The sequence below is a fragment of the Bos grunniens genome, chromosome 9 (genome assembly GCF_055505025.1).
Source record: "Bos grunniens cultivar Pamir isolate PY7600 chromosome 9, Bosgru_T2T1.0, whole genome shotgun sequence".
NCBI classification, from domain to species: Eukaryota; Metazoa; Chordata; class Mammalia; order Artiodactyla; family Bovidae; genus Bos; species Bos grunniens.
The window spans coordinates 36,961,166-36,982,360 of NC_141173.1; the positions used below are offsets into that span (position 1 = coordinate 36,961,166).

The window sequence follows — 21,195 nt, forward strand, 5'->3', positions numbered from 1 at the left end:
CAGGAGTGATGCCCCTTTCCATCCCACCGGATGTTTCGTGTTGCATTTCAATTTTTTACCTCTCAAGTTGAGGAAGTAATCAAAAGTTGAAATATGTGCTTAAATATGAGGAAGGAAAGAACTGTTCCTACAGCAAAAATGGTCGGACCGGGAGAGTGTTCACAGCTGGGGAGATGGAGTTTTGAGGGAGTGGAATAAGGAGATTAGCCTGATGAGAAATGAACAGATAACCACGGGGGTAAGATCAAATAAGCTGGTCTTTGAGTATTCCTGAGTTCACAGGATCTGGGGGAGGATAATTTTTGAGAAGAGAATAAGTTGGTCATCTTTGGGAATTTTTTATTACTACTATCTGCCAGGGTTAAGATCAAAGCAAAATAGTGTGAAGAGAATTGCCGCCCATTACGTAAGACAGGGGCAGTTTCTTGAATTCCTCAGGGGAAAAATGTGATGAAAATAATGTCATTCTAACTCATGTTTTCCCTTGTGGTTGAATAAGTCATTATGATAAATAATCTCCCACCTTTTGTGCCCACATGAAGTCTTTGAACAAGGCTTTCCTTTTTGTGGTATTTTAGTCCTTTTTCTCAGATACATACTAATGTCCTAAGTTCAAATGACTATCCTGAACTTCAACTGACTCTGGTCTGTAGGTGAGGCTGTGAGGTCTCTGCTAGATATCTATTTGATTTGTAATGATCAAAGAGCAATGAAATGCCTTCTGAAAGCCTGCTTGAAGGATACTATTGCAAATAACATCATGTTTATGAAGTATTTTTCATAAGAATGAAGAATGAAGAATATACATATATATATAAAATACATAATATAAATTCAACAACCATCTTCCATGGTAGGGGCTGAATATAAAAGATGAAAAATCTATGATCCTATTCTCAGTAACCAGACCCACAGAGCTTCCAATTTTATTCTGTTAATTTGCTTTAACCTTATCTTCATTGGTCAACCAGTAGAGGCTTTTTGGAAAGTATTACATCCAACTGAAAGCAAATAGGGATCTCGGGGACCATATACTTAACTCAGGCAGAACATCTTTATTTCCATCTTAAGAATTGCCTGTTTGTCTACTAAGAAAATCATCTCAGCATTAAAGTATAACAGGAAGGTTAAAAAGGCAGCAACACTGGTAATCTCTCCATTGACAAAATTCTGCATACAACATTGATTCCCACCAGTTAGCAATAATCATACCCTCTTCTGTGCTTCCATAGTACTTTGAACACATGTTCATTATACACTATTTCACTTTGATTTATTAAATTTCATTTGTATAATTTGTATAATTATATTTGTATAATGTAACAAATTAAACTATAAGGGCTTTAAGATAAGGAATTGCTTTGTGTATATCTATCATCCCCAACATTGACATGAAAGTTCAAGTGCAGATTTTGTGTCAATAAATAAATAAATGAATTGCTATGGAAGCAATGCCTGAAGGTAGGGGAAAGGATCTTACAAATGTAAGTAAATTACATGGAACAGAAAGTAAGAAACCCGGAAGCAAAAAATGAGTCTGACTTTGCTGTTTACGAGCTCTATATCTGTCCATCTTTCAAAGGGTTCAGGTTCTCATGTGGCCTTCCTCATTCTAGAAGGAATACTTTTCCAGACACGTGAAAATACCCCTTCTTGACTTCGGGAATAGAAACAAAACCCAGACCCTGTGTAGAAATCATAAGCTAGAGCAGGATCCAAAAGATGGCAGCTGATAAATTCTGTTCTCTAACAATAAAGAAGAAAATGCCCTTTCCTTGGACTCACCATGTCTTCAATAGGTGGAAATATATCAAGCAGAGAGAGAAAGGAGGGGATTATTCTGGAGTATAGGATTTGCCTCAGTCCTGAGCAGAGAGAAAATAGAAAGGCATTGGAAGTGAACATCAGGAAGCCAGAACAATCCTGACAACAGCAACCAGTGGGACCTCCCCTAGCTTGACAGCTGCTGCTGCTGCTAAGTTGCTTGAGTCGTGTCTGACTCTGTGCGACCCCATAGACGGCAGCCCACCAGGCTCCCCGTCCCTGGGATTCTCCAGGCAAGAACACTGGAGTGAGTTGCCATTTCCTTCTCCAAAGCATGAAAATGAAATGTGAAAGTGAAGTCGCTCAGTCATGTCCGACTTTGCGACCCCATGGACTACAGCCCACCAGGCTCCTTCATCCATGGGATTTTCCAGGCAAGAGTACTGGAGTGGGGTGCCATCGCCTTCTCCGCTTCTCCAGCTAGTTAAGTGCTAATGAGAATCCTGGGAGTCCCCTTAAGTACCATTTGCAAGACTTCCAGGTCTGGCAAGATTTCTCTGCTCTCCATTTTCTCATCCTCAAGCTGAGCATCTTCATACCACAGACTTATTCACAAGGGCAGGCAACAGAGTGTTTGTAATATGGCTTAAAAACCCTAGATGAAAGCAAATTTCTAAAGACAAACCTGTGATGATATATCTATCCTCCTCATGCTTCCTGTAACTTGCAGTGTTAAAGCTCAGTTCTCTGGGTTGACCTTGCTTAGCTTGAATTATATTTTAGATAAGCCCATCTATTAATAATTTACTCATTTCTCATTTACATTATGTTATGTTTGTTTTCTTAAGGAAGTAAGAGTATTGATTTTAATTCCTATATCATGAAGCAAATTATTTCTGACCTCCCTATGTACAGAAGATATGCACTTAAGCTGCAACTCTTGCGAGCCATAAAATACCCTGCTGAATCATGAATATTAAAGCAAATAACTTACCAACTTGAGGCCAAGAGTGTATATGTCCATGAGAAAAAATGAGGACATTTAATTTTAGATTAAAAAAATTAATTGAATCATGTAGGAGTTGAAGAAAGTTTCTATGGGAATATAAGACTTTATATTAAAAATCTAAATGTTATTGCCACCATTGTAATGATGTGAAAGAAAGTATATTCAGAGTTGTATCATTCCAATCTAATTAAAACAACTGTATTTTCCTCAGGAAGTGAGTTGCTTCTTTAGTGATCACTAGTCATTACCTTCCCCACTCCAGTACTCTTGCCTGGAAAATCCCATGGATGGAGGAGCCTGGTAGGCTGCAGTCCATGGGGTCACTAAGAGTCGGACACGACTAAGTGACTTCACTTTGACTTTTCACTTTCATGCATTGGAGAAGGAAATGGCAACCCACTCCAGTGTTCTTGCCTGGAGAATCCCAGGGATGGAGGAGCCTAGTGGGCTGCCATCTATGGGGTCGCACAGAGTCGGACACAACTGAAGCGACTTAGCAGCAGCAGCAGCAGCAGCAGCAGTCATTGCCTTCCTTTTCTAGAATATTAATTTTTCCTTTCTCTAGCCAATGCCTTGAGGTGTGTGAGATCATGGCTTTGGAATGGCACTTCACAAACACACATACACAAAATAATAAATATCTATGATTAAATCAAAATTTCTTAAAACTAAATTTCTCAGTTCACTATAAAATTATCTTTTAAGACTTTTTATATATGATATTACTACTACTCGTTCCTTCCAAAATCCAAGATTTTTCTGAATTTTGAGAAATTGACCCAACCTGAAATGTTTAAGCTAGATGTAGAAAGAAGTATTAGATGCTTTCCTGGGGGAAAAGCAAGGAAAGATATAGTTGGGGGAAGGTTTCTCTCACCCCAGATCTGTAAAAATAAAAATTAAAGGATAATTACAGAGTTGATTTTCAATAGAGTTCAAACTCTTAGCATTTATTTGACTCTTTGTTCATATTATGATGACACAAGCCCACGCATATTCAAAGTTGCACATTCAGGCATATATTGATTTCAGAAGAGCCACCTCTTTAGGACTAGAGTCATCATTGACCCCACCACTGCTTCCTCTAGTGTTACACCACACACCGCCCTCTACTTTTATGTTTACTTCCCCTTATAGTCTATTCCAAACAATGTGCCGAGTTGCTTATACATAATCATATTTCCAATTGTTTTCTTATCTTCCCCAATAATACTGTAAACCCCTTAAGCACATAGTATATTTTTTCATGCATCCAAAAATTCAGTCCTATGTGTGCCTCTTTCCATTCCTAGCTTCTACACAGTACCTGATACATAGCAAGTGTTAAACAAGTTTATATTTATATTTAAATATATTTTACATAGCAAATACTTACAACTATCAATAGGTAATCCAAAATACACCTAAAAAATGATGTATAGTATTTATCTAGAAACTAAAGATGGTATTTGCATTTCAATAAGCAGAGAGTAAGAACACAATTTTGTTTTTGATCTTTAATGAAATTACAAGGGATGTTCAGAAGGGAAAGTAGTCTATTCCATGCAGTTTCCCAATAAATTAACACATAAAGGATCATCTAAACCTCTGGGCAGGTGGGAGGTATTATGGCTTCCCTCCTGCTTCAGCACTACTCAACAACTGCAAAGTACAGTGAACGTCAGAATATTAGAATTTGGGATTTCTTGGCATATTTCTCTAATGTTCAGTTTACACATTCATCCAGTTGGTAGTTAAGGTGATTTTTGTGGTAGCAAATTGCTTTTATCATTATTTAGATCTCCCATATAGTCATTACATTCTTATATCCTTAAAAACTTGAGATAAGGCATTGGTGAACATAATTCTAAATGTTATAGTTATTTAGAAAACCTTAATTTCATAGGTATATAAGAAAAAATATCAATATGTAGTTAGGCATGCCATTAATTAAATGGGCTTCCCAGGTGGCGCTAGTGGTAAAGAACCTGCCTGCCAAAGCAGGAGACAATCCCTGGGTTAGAAAGATCCCCTGGAGGAGGGCATGGCAACCCGCTCCATTATTCTTCTTGAAACAACTTAGCACACATGCACACCATTAATATTTAGACACAACAAATTGTGTTTTCTCAGTACCAAAACACTTGGCAATATGGCTCATTTTATATTATCAATGTTAAGGTTTTTTATTTCCTGGAGGTGAAACTATACAGAGAATTATGTTATAATCAATCAAGCAAGATAAGGAAAATATATTAAGTGTGGGCTGCAAAGGAAAATCTTTTATGTGCTTCTGATCCACCTCCATTTAGATTTATTGATATATAATAGATATCAAGTAACTCTAAATGGTTGTCTAGTGATAATAATTACATTTTGGGGCCACATTTTATCAAGTTGATTCTATACATAAGGATTTTACTACCCAGCAGACAATGCTATAATGGGCTCTTCTCTTTTTAGCTAATGACACTCTATTAAATAGCATGATCAAAGCATAAGCACTTCTTAAAATTAGGTTAAAGACATCTTGCAACATTCACATTTCACATGTATTTAGAGTTTCAGTGATGGAATAATGTTTAGTAGTTGTTTTTCTTTCAATCTATCAAGTTTTCCAGATAAACACAGTACTGACCTGAAGAAATAAATTTCCTTATAATTTCTGTAATCTCTAATATCTTGTTCCATGCATACATTTATGTTGGTTCTAACTTCCTATGCAGGCATAAAAGTTGATGCTCAGCAGTCTCTCTTCTATTCCCTGAATTAGATTCACAATCCATGCCTCCACCAGCTTTTGTGTAATTAAACTTGGTATTCTTGACACTCTAGTAAAAGCCATTGAAAATGTGATGGCAACTTTTGTGTGGATGAAAAAATCTTATTTGTCACCATTTGTTATGCCAATTCAGCCATGACAAATGAACAGGAATGCAGTGTTCTCCATATTTCTAGTGTGACTCCCCTTCAGCCTGATGGTCTGAATGCTGAGAGAGGGGCCCTGTGAGGAAAAGGCATGCATAAATGCTGGAATACTTAACAGCACTTTGCGGTCTGGAGCCCAGATGGCCCTGATCTGACTCATCTCCACGTCAAACTTGTTTGCATTTGGCTAATGGGTAATTTTGTTTTGACATGAGTCATTAAAACTTAAACATGTTAAACTAAATATTAAAGCTCCACATAAATCTTTATTAAAAATCTAAGTATATATTTGAATCCTTTTAAAAAGCACTTTTACTTCAGTTCAGTTCAGTTGCTCAGTCGTGTCCAACTCATTGCCACCCCATGAATCACAGCATGCCAGGCCTCCCTGTCCATCACCAACTCCCAGAGTTCACCCAAACTCATGTCCATGAATCGGTGATGCCATCCAGCCATCTCATCCTCTGTTGTCCCCTTCTCCTCCTGCCCCCAATCCCTCCCAGCATCAGGGTCTTTTCCAATGAGTCAACTCTTCGCATGAGGTAGTCAAAGGATTGGAGTTTCAGCCTCAGGATCAGTCCTTCCAATGAACACCCGGGACTGATCTCCTTTAGGATGGACTGGTTGGATCTCCTTGCAGTCCAAGGGACTCTCAAGAGTCTTCTTCAACATCACAGTTCAAAAGCATCAATTCTTCAGCGCTCAGCTTTCTTTATAGTCCAATTCTCACATCCATATATGACCACAGGAAAAACCATAGCCTTGACTAGACGGACCTTTGTTGGCAAAGTAATGTCTCTGCTTTTGAATATGCTATCTAGGTTGGTCATAACTTTTCTTCCAAGGAGTAAGTGTCTTTTAATTTCAAGGCTGCAATCACCATCTGCAGTGAGTTTGGAGCCCCAAAAAATAAACTCTGACACTGTTTCCACTGTTTCCCCATCTATTTCCCATGAAGTGATGGGACCAGATGCCATGATCTTTGTTTTCTGAATGTTGAGCTTTAAGCCAACTTTTTCACTCTCCTCTTTCACTTTCATCAAGAGGCTTTTTAGTTCCTCTTCACTTTCTGCCATAAGGGTGGTATCATCTGCATATCTGAGGTTATTGATATTTCTCCTGGCAATCTTGATTCCAGCTTGTGCTTCTTCCAGCCCAGCGTTTCTCATGATGTATTCTGCATATAAGTTAAATAAGCAGGGTGATAATATACAGCCTTGACATACTCCTTTTCCTATTTGGAACCAGTCTGTTGTTCCATGTCCAGTTCTAACTGTTGCTTCCTGACCTGCATATAGGTTTCTCGAGAGGCAGGTCAGGTGGTCTGGTATTCCCATCTCTTTCAGAATTTTCCACAGTTTACTGTGATCCACACAGTCAAAGTCTTTGGCATAGTCAATAAAGCAGAAATAGATGTTTTTCTGGAACTCTCTTGCTTTTTCCATGATCCAGCAGATGTTAGCAATTTGATCTCTGGTTCCTCTCCCTTTTCTAAAACCAGCTTGAACATCTGGAAGTTCACAGTTCACATATTGCTGAAGCCTGGCTTGGAGAATTTTGAGCATTACTTTAGTAGCGTTTGAGATGAGTGCAATTGTGCAGTAGTTTGAGCATTCTTTGGCATTGCCTTTCTTTGGGATTGGAATGAAAACTGACCTTTTCCAGTCCTATGGCCACTGCTGAGTTTTCCAAATTTGCCAGCATATACGGTGCAGCACTTTCACAGCATCATCTTTCAGGATTTGAAATAGCTCAACTGGAATGCCATCACCTCCACTAGCTTTGTTCGTAGTGATACTTTGTAAGGCCCACTTGACTTCACATTCCAGGATGTCTGGCTCTAGGTGACTGATCACACCATCATGATTATCTGGGTCATGAAGATCTTTTTTGTACAGTTCTTCTGTGTATTTCTGCCACCTTTTCTTAATATCTTCTGCTTCTGTTAGGTCCATACCATTTCTGTCCTCTATTGAGCCCATCTTTGCATGAAATGTTCCCTTGGTATCTCTAATTTTCTTGAAGAGATCTCTAGTCTTAAGCACCTTAGTTAAATATAAAATAATTATACATAATAGTCTCAAAGATTCCCAACTTTTCTCTTTTGAACGTGTATACTATTTTGGGGATACTGATGTTTTGTTTGCAATGAAAGGGAAATTATTTCAGTATGAATTTGTCTCTTCAGGATGAGGTGATGTGAAAGCTCAGCCTTCATCAGGTAAGCTAGTAATTTGTTTCATCAGTGACAGAGGATCTGGGGTCCAGAAACACCAGAGGGCAAATCTCTGCATTATCTGAGTAAATACTGCCTTTCTTATTAGGCCATTTAAAATTGAATAGAGGCAGTTCCTTGGTGGTTCAGTGGTTAGTACTCAGCACTTCCACTAGTAGGGGCCAGGTTTGATCCCTGGTTGGATATAAGGGGCTTCCCAGGGGCTCAGATGGTAAAGAATCTGACTGCAATGCAGGAGACCAGAGTTTGATCCCTGGGTCGGGAAGATCTCCTGGAGAAGGGAATGGCAACCCACCCCAGGACAGAGAAGCCTGGTGGGCTATATGCCCATGGGGTAGCAAAGAGTCAGACATGACTGAGTGACCAACACACACACACACACACGCTGGGAACTAAGATCCTACAAGCCATGAGGCAGGGCTGGAAAAAAAAAGTTTTTTTAAAAATTTAATAAATTAATAAAATTGAACAGAGAAACAGGAAAGCTAAAAGATAAAGTAGTAAGCTTTTTTAAGGAGTTTTTTTTTTTAACGGCTAAACATATTTTTCAGACATTATCAACATCTACATTTGATGAGCTAGACAGCAGTCACTAAAACAGGTCCAGCGTATATATTTCACTGGGCATTAAAGGTTAGAAACTAACTGTGAGTGGAGTCTTTCTTGGTATAGCTAAAAAAACAGCATTTCAGTCTAGTCCAACAAGTCTTTCACCCAGAATAGGCATTTTGAAACTTCCAAATATTATAAAAGACCACACCTTACTTCTTACATTTTAGAAAAGTATATTGTAGATACTTTTGGAGCCTTACAGTACTGAGATAAAAATTGCATCCCTTATAACCTGACCCTAATGTGCCTCTCCTTTCAGATGGATTTCCTGGAAATGTCTCTGACTCAAATTTGGGAAGAGTACAAAAAGGTTTTTTGTTTTTTTTTTCATGACAACCAAATGTTGAAGAAAGTTCAACAAATAAAGCTAACTGAACTATAAAAGACAATATTGGAACATTTGTACAGACAATAAAGTGAAAGTGAAAGTGTCAGCCACTAAATCGTGTCCAACTCTTTGGGATCCCATGGACAGTAGCCCGACAGGCTCCTCTGTTCATGGGATGCTTCAAGCAAGGATACTGGAGTGGGTTGCCATTCCCTTCTCCAGACGATCTTCCTGACCCAGGGATTGAACTTGGGCCTCCCACATTGCAGGCAGATACTTTACAGTCTGAGCCACCTGGGAAGCCCTAAAAACCACTCTTAAAATAGTACTTCAAGTTGTAATTAAATGAAATGCTCTCAGTCTTTATTTGGATACTGCATTAATATAGGAAATACAGGAATACTTGAATTTCTAATATGTACTAGTAATAAAAGGAGATAAAAGTAGCCTCCTAATAATGTTACCAAAGGCAGAATTGTGGTCCTTTGGTTATGAGCAGGAGATGGATGGGCTCTGGGATGAGCAGATGGAGTGCATCTCCTATGGACAGAAATTCCGTAACAGCAGGATAATTGGAGAGGCTAAGCCCTGGCTAGATGAGAGATAAAAGACCACATAGTCCTCCTTCTCAAAGTCAAGGAGACCTTCCTAACTAAAAAGTTCCTTGTAAGTGAAAAGGGGAGTAATATCCATCTACCCATAGTCCTCCTCACTGGCATCCAACTAGGGTAAGAGATACACATGCACACGTGGGAGGTTCCTGCTGCTGCTGCTAAGTTGCTTCAGTCATGTCCGACTCTGTGCAACCCCATGGACTGCAGCCCACCAGGCTCTCTGTCCATGGGATTTTCCAGGCAAGAGTACTGGAGTGGGGTGCCATTGCCTTCAGCGGGGAGGTTCCTAAGATATACCAAATATGGTCTCAGAACCAGGCAAACCAAAATGATTGGTCAAAGGAAACCCGGAAGTAATTCAGACTACCATGAGGGCGCGACTCGGTCTCCGAGTCCACCGGCATGTGTACCCACACATACAGTATTCTTTTTCCTTCTAATAAATACTCTACTTGTTTCACTATTTTCCATCTTTGTGGGAATTCTTTTCTGAAAACCTAAAGGGCCAGGGCCTTGTCACTGGCGCACTCACCCAGTGGATAGGATTCAGTGCTTACTGCCTTGGCGCGACCTCAATCTCTGGCCAGGAACCGAAACCCTGCTTCAAGCTGCTCTGGGCCAAGGCCACCTGAGACCAGTTAAAGCCATGGGCTCAGCGAGTGGAAGCGTGTGAGAGGATGAACCCGTTTCTCCCCTGACATCTGCTCAATTCTCTCCAACAGAACTGGTTATTTAAATGCCCTTCTGCACTAAATTGACCTTTTCTACGAATAGGTCAGCCAGGTGAAAGCTTCCAGATGTGACTTTCCATGGTTTCTAAGCCTCAGGAGGCCATTTATCTCTTCTATTAGATAGGACTCAATGCTAACAAGACACGTGGTGAGGAGCATTTTACTAACATATATAGATTCGACAAAACTACATGTTATCCAATAGGAAAAGCATTTCAAATGTGTTGTTTCCTTTCATTATATTATAATTAGATCATGACAACAAACATCTCAGTGTTTGGGGAGTAACATGGAGAAACTTATAAAGCTATTTCTGATGACCTACATAACCTAATACTCTTATAAAATGCCCTTCTTGGCCACTTTATTTTGAATATATTTTTAAAGGCTCAAAAACATGTTGAATGACACATGCAAAAGAAACTTGGACAGTTGAAAAGCTCAATTATCTAACTGGGTTTTATCTGAGGGCCTTAAACCACTGAAAATAGGTTCTTCTATACCCAGTACTTGAAGAAGGCAATGGCACCCCACTCCAGTACTCTTGCCTGGAAAATCCCATGGATGGAGGAGCCTGGTAGGCTGCAGTCCATGGGGTCGCTAAGAGTCAGATATGACTGAGCGACTTCACTTTCACTTTTCACTTTCATGCATTGGAGAAGGAAATAGCAACCCACTCCAGTGTTCTTGCCTGGAGAATCCCAGGGACGGGGGAGCCTGGTGGGCTGCCGTCTATGGGGTCGCACAGAGTTGGACACGACTGAGGTGACTTAGCAGCAGCAGCATACCCAGTACTTTCCTTAGGTTACCCTCCACACCCAAGACCAGACCCCATTTCATGCTTTGTGGCTGTTTTCCTAACAAATAGCATATGCTATCCCTCCTCACCAAGCAAGGGTTTGAAGATTTCCAATCCCCATCTTTTCATGTCTCAGACCCAGCTAACCTTATCAGATAAACTAATCTCAGCTGATATTTAAAAGGCCTTCTCGGAATAACATGTATTTAACACTCCCCAACCTATTCTTTTTAATCTAACTCAGTGGCTACCTAAATCTGGAGAGCTCCTCAAAAATACAGATTCTTAAACTCTAACCCAGATTCTTATTCTGCAAGTCTAAGGAGAAATTCCCAAATGACATAGGGCAGCCACGTTTGGGAACCATCTGGTCAGTTCACTATGGGAAACGTGAGACCCTATAACGATTGGGACACTCTCTCCAGGCAAGGAAAAAATCTTCCTTTGGAAATACCTGGCCTGGGTTCAGATCTCCAGCCAGTCACTCGTGTGGTATGGCCTCTTTGAGCCTCAGGTTTCTCGCTTAAAACACAAGGAAGAAATGATACTTGGCCAGGTTGTTATGTGAATGAATGAGATAATTTTGCTGAAGATACCAATATGAGGCAAGAAAAAGAAAATTGAAAGAAGGGAGATAAAAACACACGGTAGTGTAGAAACGATGGTTATGTAAGGTAGTCCTGATAGAAGTAGTTAGTTATACTGCTTTTCTTATGAGGAAGTCATGTCCTTACACTCTCCTGGGTGTGGCATGGAATTACACTGGGTGGTACTTAAGAATTGAAGGAAGAGTTGCCCCTTGTCTGCTGAAGCTTATGTTTTAATGGGAACAAAGCTGAAAATATGCAGAGACAAGTGAGCAGTAACTGAATGAGAGTGACTGGGCAGAGGCTTTCAGTTGGATGGGAGAAGAGACCATCTCCCAAAAAGTGACATTTAGCCTGAAATCTGAAAGGCAAGAAGGAGTCAGTCATGAGAAGTTTGGAAGTAAGGGCATTCTTGGCCAGGTCACAGCTAGCAAAAATGTTCTAAGATGTCAAGCTTGGCACATTCAAGAAACACATGTCTGAGGCACAGTGGATGACGAAGAAAGGGTAGGGCAAGAGGTCAGAAAGGCAGGGACTGGTTAGAGCATACAACGCTTTGTATTCCAGAGTCAAGCTTTGTATTCCAGATTTGATTCTAAGGATGCTGAAAAGCCCCTGGAAGGCTTTTAATAAGAGAAGTATCATGGTTAGATACATGTTTTACCAGGATCAGCCTGGGATCTCAATGGAAAATGGATTTTAAACAAGAATAGTATCAAGGATGGATGGGTGATTTCCAAGATCAGCTTGGGCTGTCAGTATAGAATGAATTTTATGAGTAAAAGAGTAGAAAGCAAGCACACCATTTAGGAAGCTACTGCAATAGTTCAGCCAAGAGGTAGAGGTAGACTGGGAGACAACGATAATCCTGCAGAGAAACAAACGGAGCTAAGACATGTTTTAGAAGCAATGTTTATGCTGCTGCTGCTGCTGCTGCTGCTGCTAAGTCACTTCAGTCGTGTCCGACTCTATGCGACCCCATAGACGGCAGCCCACCAGGCTCCCCCGTCCCTGGGATTCTCCAGGCAAGAACACTGAAGTGGGTTGCCATTTCCTTCTCCAATGCATGAAAGTGAAAAGTGAAAGTGAAGTCGCTCAGTCATGTCCAACCCTTGCGACCCCATGGACTGCAGCCCACCAGGCTCCTCCGTCCATGGGATTTTCCAGGCAAGAGTGCTGGAGTGGGGTGCCATTGCCTTCTCCAAGCAATGTCTATAGTTCTTGTGATAGAGTGGAAATGGGATATGAGGTCAAGGAGAGGAACCAAGGAGAAACCAAGGCTTTGGGGCTTGAACCAGTGGGCAGGGGGATGGCTGGCAAAGAGAGGGGCAGATTCAAGACCTCTCCTGTGATATTTCAGCTGTCATAAACGAAGAACAAAAAGTGAAAGTCATCCAGTGCTTGTTCTATCCTCAGAAAAATCTCTGAAGTGAAATCCTAACCCTACAGTACCTGAATCTTAGTAGATGGTTTTTTTCTAAGGAGTTTTTAAAATGCATTTTTACAATGCTTTTATACAAAGAACAACTTTTTAAAAATCACCTCCTGGGTGAGATATACACAAACCACTAAACGTTGTGGCAAAGTATAAGTGCATTTGAATTAATCAGCTAAATTAGAACTTGATTAACTTGTTGCTATGAGGTTAAGGGTGGGCCAACTTGCACTGGGCAAGCCATAGTGACAGTGTAATGTATGACGGTTCACGGTATACCAAGCACTGTTGAATGTTCATCTTTCATTAACCCTATGAGATAAATTTCATAACCATGTTTGTCTCACAAATTCACTAAAGTAAATTCCCAACTGTCACAGAGCCTATAAAGGGGAAGCAGGGTTTGAAATTAGGCAGCCTGAGGCTCTTAAATTATGCTAGGAAATCAGGACTTACACAAGACATTTTTTGACTTCCAGCTTCAGTGGAAAGAGTTAACAACTTTACACTCCTGGCATTCCCTTGATAGAATTCTGTCCATGAACAACTAAAGATAAATGAGACCAAAGCCCTAGGTGTTTGAAAGCTATGATATAAGAAAAGATAATTAGATTGTTTATTTTATGAGTATGTTGCTTTAACATGTATCATGTAATAAAACCCCATTAATTCACACTTTACTAATCTCATTTTTATAGCTAACCAACCAAATTATAGGTAATTAATATTAAGAAATACTATTTTTTCTTCAAAGAATTTCTTAGAATCTTGTTTGTAACTTAGAAAAATCTAGGGTTTTTTTTTTAAGTCATTTATTTTTGGTTCTTCTCATTAAGTTTATTATGTTACCAAAGTATCTTATACTTACAATGCAGTATGAAACAATCAAGGACTTTTGTGAAGTATAGTTTTTATAAACAGTGTTATTACTTATTAATAACCACTTATATCTTAGCTTAAAATATTAACTTTCCTTAAGATTACTACAACTCCATGTCTTCCCAAATATTTTCTGAGGCCAGATTTCTCACTATTTTCCCTCATTATTCTCAATGAATGAGGTTTAAAGTGTTCACATTTATGGGACTACATACAAAAATTATAATAAACATAAATTTTCAAAATTATGTTATTTTTAATTTTGTGGAAACTGTTTAAAGAACTGAAGATGTAAATGATACAAATTTACAGTCCTTGATTCATGGAATAATCCATACCACGCTAATAGAAGAAGCCAGGAAGTGCCCTAGCCACTTAAGATTTTTAAACAGGTATTTCAAACACCACCAGTTTTTTGTCACTTATATTTAGGAGGCAAATTTCTGTGCTGAACAATACGAAATGATGAATTGCAGTTTTAATTCAGGCCTATTTTTCATTTTTTAAAAAATGATAATTATAGGTTGGAGAACTCACTAAAACTTAACACAAGAAAAACAATGTTAATTTTTGAGAGGGAGAAAGACAGCTTGCTACAAAAAGCTAATATTTACTGCAATGTTTCTACAGGCAATCCCTGTATTAAGTACTTCACATGAACTACCGCCTCTAACATCCACAATCACCTGCAAGATGCCTTCTATGATTATGCCCCAGCAGAGAAGAAAGTGGCGTTCCAAGAGGTTAAAATAATAAGGATGACACTGGTGTTGGAATCAAGCCCACCTCTTGATCACTATGCTCTGCAGATGCAGATCTGTGTCCTGAAAATGCCTAAGGAACATGATCAACACTTCATCTCTTTTCACCTCCCTGCAGCAGCAGTGGCCCTGGGTTGTATTTACAGCCACTTGGTGGGGAGGAGGTATGCTTAGCCAGTCCATGCCCTTGAGTAATAGACAGTGTCAGACCACAGAGCTGAAGCCAGAGAGGCCCACTCCGGGACCACAGAGAAAGCTTTCGGTTCTGTCTAAACAGCCTACTCATTTCACTGCAGCAAAAACATCATCTAAACTCTTTGACAGATTTATTCCTTCTTTGATCTTGATTTTTTTCAGGAGAAACTTTAAAACAAAATCTTTAACATGTTTTTTTTTTTCTAAATTTTAAATCTACCAGAGGCATATTATATGTTCATGACTAAGACTTCCCCCACACTAATCTCCTCTGTTCCCTTCTGCCTTCTCTTCATCGATTTCTGTTTTCTGTTTTTCCCTCTATTCCCTTCTTTTTTGTATTTCTCACACTTGCCTCCATCTGTTTGGAAAAAGGAGGAGGGGAAGAAGGACAGAAAAGAGAAAGAAGAGGTGAAGTAGTGAAGCCATCATGCTCAGTATTTATTTTCTACGTAGAGTATTTTTATGCCTATATCAATTCCTGGATATTTGCTTCCTGGCTTTAAAAGTTTATCTTTATAATAAAATTCTTTAGAACCATACATTTTTATGTGGGTAACCTTCTTTACATTTTTTTGTGCCTCAAGCAGAGAATGTGAATTCTTCCACTTTCTAGATGTGTGACTTACTCAATATGTGAATTAGAACAAGAAATAATTTCTTACGTTTTCAGCTTCATCATCTGTCAAGCAAGGAACAATACTTGTTTCGCAAACTGGACGAAGTTCATCTGTGAAGAAGAAATGAAACATCAAGAAGAATGTACTTAGAAAAGACTGATACTCAGGAAGTAGCTCTGACAGCATGATATTTCTGCTCCTTTCTCACTCTTTTCTCCATTACCTTTTTCCTCTCTTTTGCCTTTCTCATCTGCCATTCTAGCAATGCCTCATTTATTTAACAGACCAAAGGATAACATGTTCTTCTAGAAATTAATGAGTTTTCTACCAAACTAAACCATGGAAATTAATTTTTTTAGCTCTAATCATTTTAAATGGAAAATTTTCAAAACAATATTACTCATATCCTGTTTCTTTAAACATAGTTTATTAAACACAATTTCTGTTTCCTTAGTGATTCAGGACTATCATCACTATATATATGATGCTTCCCCCCAGTAAATCATTATCATCCACCCCATGCTGCTATTAGTACTGCCTCAATTACTTGTTTTTGAACTGTAATGCTGGAGAAGACTCTTGAAAGTCCCTCAGAAAGCAAGGAGATCAAACCAGTCAATCCTAAAGAAAATCAACCCTGAATATTCATTAGAGGGACTGATGTTGAAGCTGAAGCTCCAATACTTTGGCCACCTGATGTGAAGAGCTGACTCACTGGAAAAGACCTTGATGCTGGGAAGGATTGAGGGCAGGAGGAGAAGCGAGTGACAGAGGATGAGATGGTTAGATGGCATCATGGACTCAATGGACACGGGTTTGAGCAAACTCCAGGAGATAGTGAAGGACAGGGAAGCCTGGCATGCTGCAGTCCATGGGATTGCAAAGAATCAGACACAACTCAGGGACTGAACAACAATTACTTGTTCCTGATTCTATTGGTGCACCGTTGTGTTCAGTCACTTTATTCACCATTTAACTTGTGTTTTACTGTCTTTCACCCCAGATAACTCTCAGTTCCTTGATGGCATGGACTGTTTTTCATGTAACTCCATTTCCCAGTACCTAACATTAGGGGTTATACAATCTACAAAGTAGCCTGAGTTTGATAAGCACCATCTGAAGTTATAAAATTCAGTGATAACCCAAGAACCTATTCATCTCTGATAGCAAAGGGAGGAAGAGTATAAGTCCCTCAAACCTGTTGTTTCTTACATATTTAACCTTCATAATAATTGAATAAGAAGGTAATATTAGTATTTCTATTTTAGAAACGAAAACACCAAGACTCAGATAACACAAATACCTGCCCGGGATCACATAGCTACCAGCAGAAGAGCTATAACTTGCACCTGGACTTGTCTTATGCCAAAGACCAGCCACTTCCTGCCAAATGACATATACTCACTCTGACATGGAATGGACCACCTGCTTTTCACTATGAGATGAAATTCTTGGGCTTCACAAGGTTTCTTTCCCAACCTCAAAGTTACCTGTCGCTTCTTTGGCAACTGCCTTCTCCTACCTGATTTTGCTATTCTGGTTTGCAATCAGCATAGGAAATACTAACCATGCTTGTCAGACTTATTTAGCAATACGAATAAAGAATTCTTAATAACAACATAAGGAAAGAATGACAAATTGTACTCAAGCTGACTGCTTGACCCTGATAGCACAGTAGTAGCTGACCAGTGGGCTGGAGTAGCAAAGTCTGGGATAGTTAAGACAAGAGAAAGTGGTGCTATGCTTCCAGAGCCTGGGTAGTTTTCCATGAGCAAATTCCATGAAGGTTACTGTGTGGTCTTGGCACTATCTATCTAGATTTTCAAATGTGTTTTTTCTTACTTCTTTGTTCTTAGCTAGATTATGCATAGTAAAGAGGCTAGATAAATGACTTCTGGATAACTAAAATATTTATAATAGTTTTTTTCTTTCTCTTTCTCCTTTGTGTTTCTTGACCAGTGGTCTGTGGGTTTCGGCCTTAAGTTTGAAAGCATCATCCACAGCATCCACCAACTTTATCTAAGTCATTGAGAGCACACAGACTGGGAGAATGCAAACCTCTGGTACAAATTAGACAACCAGAGTTAAGTGAGTTAACAAAGAAACAAGTGATTACAGTTGGCATAAGAGACTTTTTCCCCCAGAAATATTAAATGGGTACCAGAGATCAAATTGCCAACATCTGCTGGATCATGGAAAAAGCAAGAGAGTTCCAGAAAAACATCTGTTTCTGCTTTATTGACTATGCCAAAGCCTTTGACTGTGTGGATAACAATAAACTGTGGGAAATTCTGAAAGAGATGGGAATACCAGACCACCTGACCTGCCTCTTGAGAAACCTATATGCAGGTCAGGAAACAACACTTAGAACTGGACATGGAACAACAGACTGATTCCAAATAGGAAAAGGAGTACGTCAAAGCTGTATATTGTTGCTGTGCTTATTTAACTTATATGCAGAGTACATCATGAGAAACGTTGGGCTGGAAGAAGCACAAGCTGGAATCAAGATTGCCAGGAGAAATATCAATAACCTCAGATATGCAGATGACACCACCCTTATGGCAGAAAGTGAAGAGAAACTAAAAAGTCTCTTGATGAAATTGAGGGTGGAGAGTGAAAAAGTTGGCTTAAAGCTCAACATTCAGAAAACGAAGATCATGGCATCTGGTCCCATCACTTCATGGGAAATAGATGGGGAAACAGTGGAAACAGTGTCAGAGTTTATTTTTGGGGGCTCCAAAATCACTGCAGATGGTGATTGCAGCCATGAAATTAAAAGATGCTTACTCCTTGGAAGGAAAGTTATGACCAACCTAGATAGCATATTTAAAAACAGAGATATTACTTTGCCAACAAAGGTCCGTCTAGTCAAGGCTATGGTTTTTCCTGTAGTCATGTTTGGATGTGAGAGTTGGACTGTGAAGAAGGCTGAGCACTGAAGAATTGATGCTTTTGAACTGTGGTGTTGGAGAAGACTCTTGAGAGTCCCTTGGACTGCAAGGAGGTCCAACCAGTCCATCCTAAAGGAGATCAGTCCTGGGTGTTCATTGGAAGGACTGATGCTGAGGCTGAAACTCCAGTACTTTGGCCACCTGATACGAAGAGTTGACTCATTGGGAAAGACCCTGATGCTGGGAGGGATTGGGGGCAGGAGGAGAAGGGGACAACAGAGGATTAGATGGCTGAATGGTATCACCAACTCGATGGACATGAGTTTGAGTGAACTCCAGGTGTTGGTGATGGACAGGGAGACCTGGCGTGCTGCGATTCATGGGGTCACAAAGAGTCGGACATGACTGAGCGACTGAACTGAACTGAACTGAAAGATTTAAGTACACATGGCACCCTGACACCCTACTCCATTACTGCATCACTCTTTCCATTGCCCACAAGAGCTGATGACATTTGCCAGCCTCCTTTGCTAATGAAAGTGAAAGTTGCTCAATTGCATCCAACTCTGCAACCTCATGGACTGTGTCCCACTGGACTCTTCTCTCCATAGAATTCTCTAGGCAAGAATACTGGAGTGGGTTGCCATTCACTTCTCCAGGGGATCTACCCAACTCAGGGATCAAACCCAGGTCTCCTGCATTGCAGGTGGATTATTTGCCGTCTGAGCCATCTGGGGAAGCCCTTTTGCTACTGCTTCTGTCTTGATTACCACCACTTGGACTCCATATACAATCTATTGCTTGCTTTCCCCTTCTCTCTGCCTCTTTTATTTCTTATCTTGTTAGATCCCTGTCATGTGTGAGCTTACTGTCTCCTACATGTAAAGACTGACCTTTTATATATATTATCGTCAAGTCAAAAGATGTTTTCCCTCCTGGTGGAAAATTAATCAATCACCGTTCATTTGCTATAACCTTCATGTCTTTGGCTCTTCTTAATTCATTCAAAATGCTCAAATCTCACAAATTCTTTCTTACGAGGTACACGATTTTTTTCCTTTTGTATCTGACACCATTCTTGGTGCTTGAACATTACACTGGAAAACTGAGGCTGTGCTCTACTCTATAAAGCCCAGCTGCTGGAAGTCACTTTTCCATCATTCACATGACAATGTGTACATCCATAACCCTTCCAGGGAGTATCCAGTTTAGGTTCAATTCCCAAGTGGCTAGCTCTAATAGTTATCTTTTTCTACTACTTTTCAACATAGGTTTCTAAGAAGGAAAGACTGTCATCATTAGAGGGGTAAACTTGACTTTACTACAAGTGATTTTCTCAAATCATTTGCAAAAAAAAAATTATTTAACCAATTCCTTGTGGTAACTGAAGACAACTTAGGGTGGATTTTGATCCTGATATTAACAAGTCCTGATAGGTAGGGGCTCAATTTGCTAGAAGATCATTCTAAAAATGGATTGCTTTTGTTGATCACCACCCAGAGACCCAATTTATCAAATGGTATCCTGAAGGATATCATTCTGTCATCATTCCAAGAAGAGAGTTATCTGAAGGCAAATTCAATTAAATAGAGTTGTGGACAGAAGAAAAACAATAGAGAAATCACTTCTGGGAAGTAAGAATGAAACAAGGTTTTGTTGTGGTAGTGGAAGATTCAAAGTTTTATCTATGTTTATCTATTGAAGAAAAGCAAGAGGAGAGGGTGAGATGGAAAATATAAGCGTGAGAGGAGGTTATTCATGATATAAAACTGTGTTGCCCCATATGGTGGTCTCATATGACTTTGGGCACTTTAAATGTCAATCAGTTCAGTCGCTCAGTCGTGTCCAACTCTTTGCAACCCCATGAATCACAGCATGCCAGGCTTCCCTGTCTATCACCAACTTCTGGAGTTCATTCAAACTCACGTCCATCGACTTGATGATGCCATCCAGCCATCGCATCCTCTGTCATCCACTTCTCCTCCTGTCCCCAATCCCTCCCAGCATCAGGGTCTTTTCCAATGAGTCAACTCTTCACATCAAGTGGCCAGGTATTGGAGTTTCAGCTGCAGCATCAGTCCTTCCAGTGAACACCCAGGACTGATCTCCTATAGGATGGACTGACTGGATCTCCTTGCAGTCCAAGGGACTCTCAAGAGTCTTCTCCAACACCACAGTTTAAAAGCATCAATTCTTCAGTGCTCAGCTTTCTTCACAGTCCAACTCTCACATCCATATATGACCACTGGAAAAACCATAGCCTAGACTAGATGGACCTTTGTTGGCAAAGTAATATCTCTGCTTTTGAATATACTATCTAGGTTGGTTATAACTTTCCTTCCAAGGAGTAAGCATCTTTTAACTTCATGGATGCAGTCACCATCTGCAGTGATTTTGGAGACCCCCAAAAATAAAGTCTGACACTGTTTCCACTGTTTCCCATGAAGTGATGGGACCAGATGCCATGATCTTCATTTTCTGAATGTTGAGCTTTAAGCCAACTTTTTCACTCTCCTCTTTCACTTTCATCAAGAGGCTTTTTAGTTCCTCTTCACTTTCTGCCATAAGGGTGGTGTCATCTGCATATCTGAGGTTATTGATATTTCTCCTGGTAATCTTGAATCTACTTGTGCTTCTTCCAGCCCAATGTTTCTCATGATGTACTCTGCATATAAGTTAAATAAGCAGGGTGACAATATACAGCCTTGACATACTCCTCTTCCTATTTGGGACCAGTCTGTTGTTCCATGTCCAGTTCTAACTGTTGCTTCCTGACCTGCACATAGGTTTCTCAAGAGGCAGGTCAGGTGGTCTGGTATTCCCA

The 21,195-nt window shown here is 39.8% G+C and overlaps 1 protein-coding gene across 1 annotated transcript in view; it reads right to left on the minus strand.

Moving 5' to 3' along the window:
• The window catches only part of LOC147365801 (uncharacterized), an 856,584-nt gene that overhangs the window by 820,343 nt on the left and 15,046 nt on the right, over positions 1-21,195 (minus strand). Inside the window, exon 2 of the transcript XR_015132793.1 lies at positions 15,523-15,587. The gene's annotated coding sequence lies outside the window, so the exon portion shown is untranslated. The remainder of the gene's footprint in view (positions 1-15,522; positions 15,588-21,195) is intronic.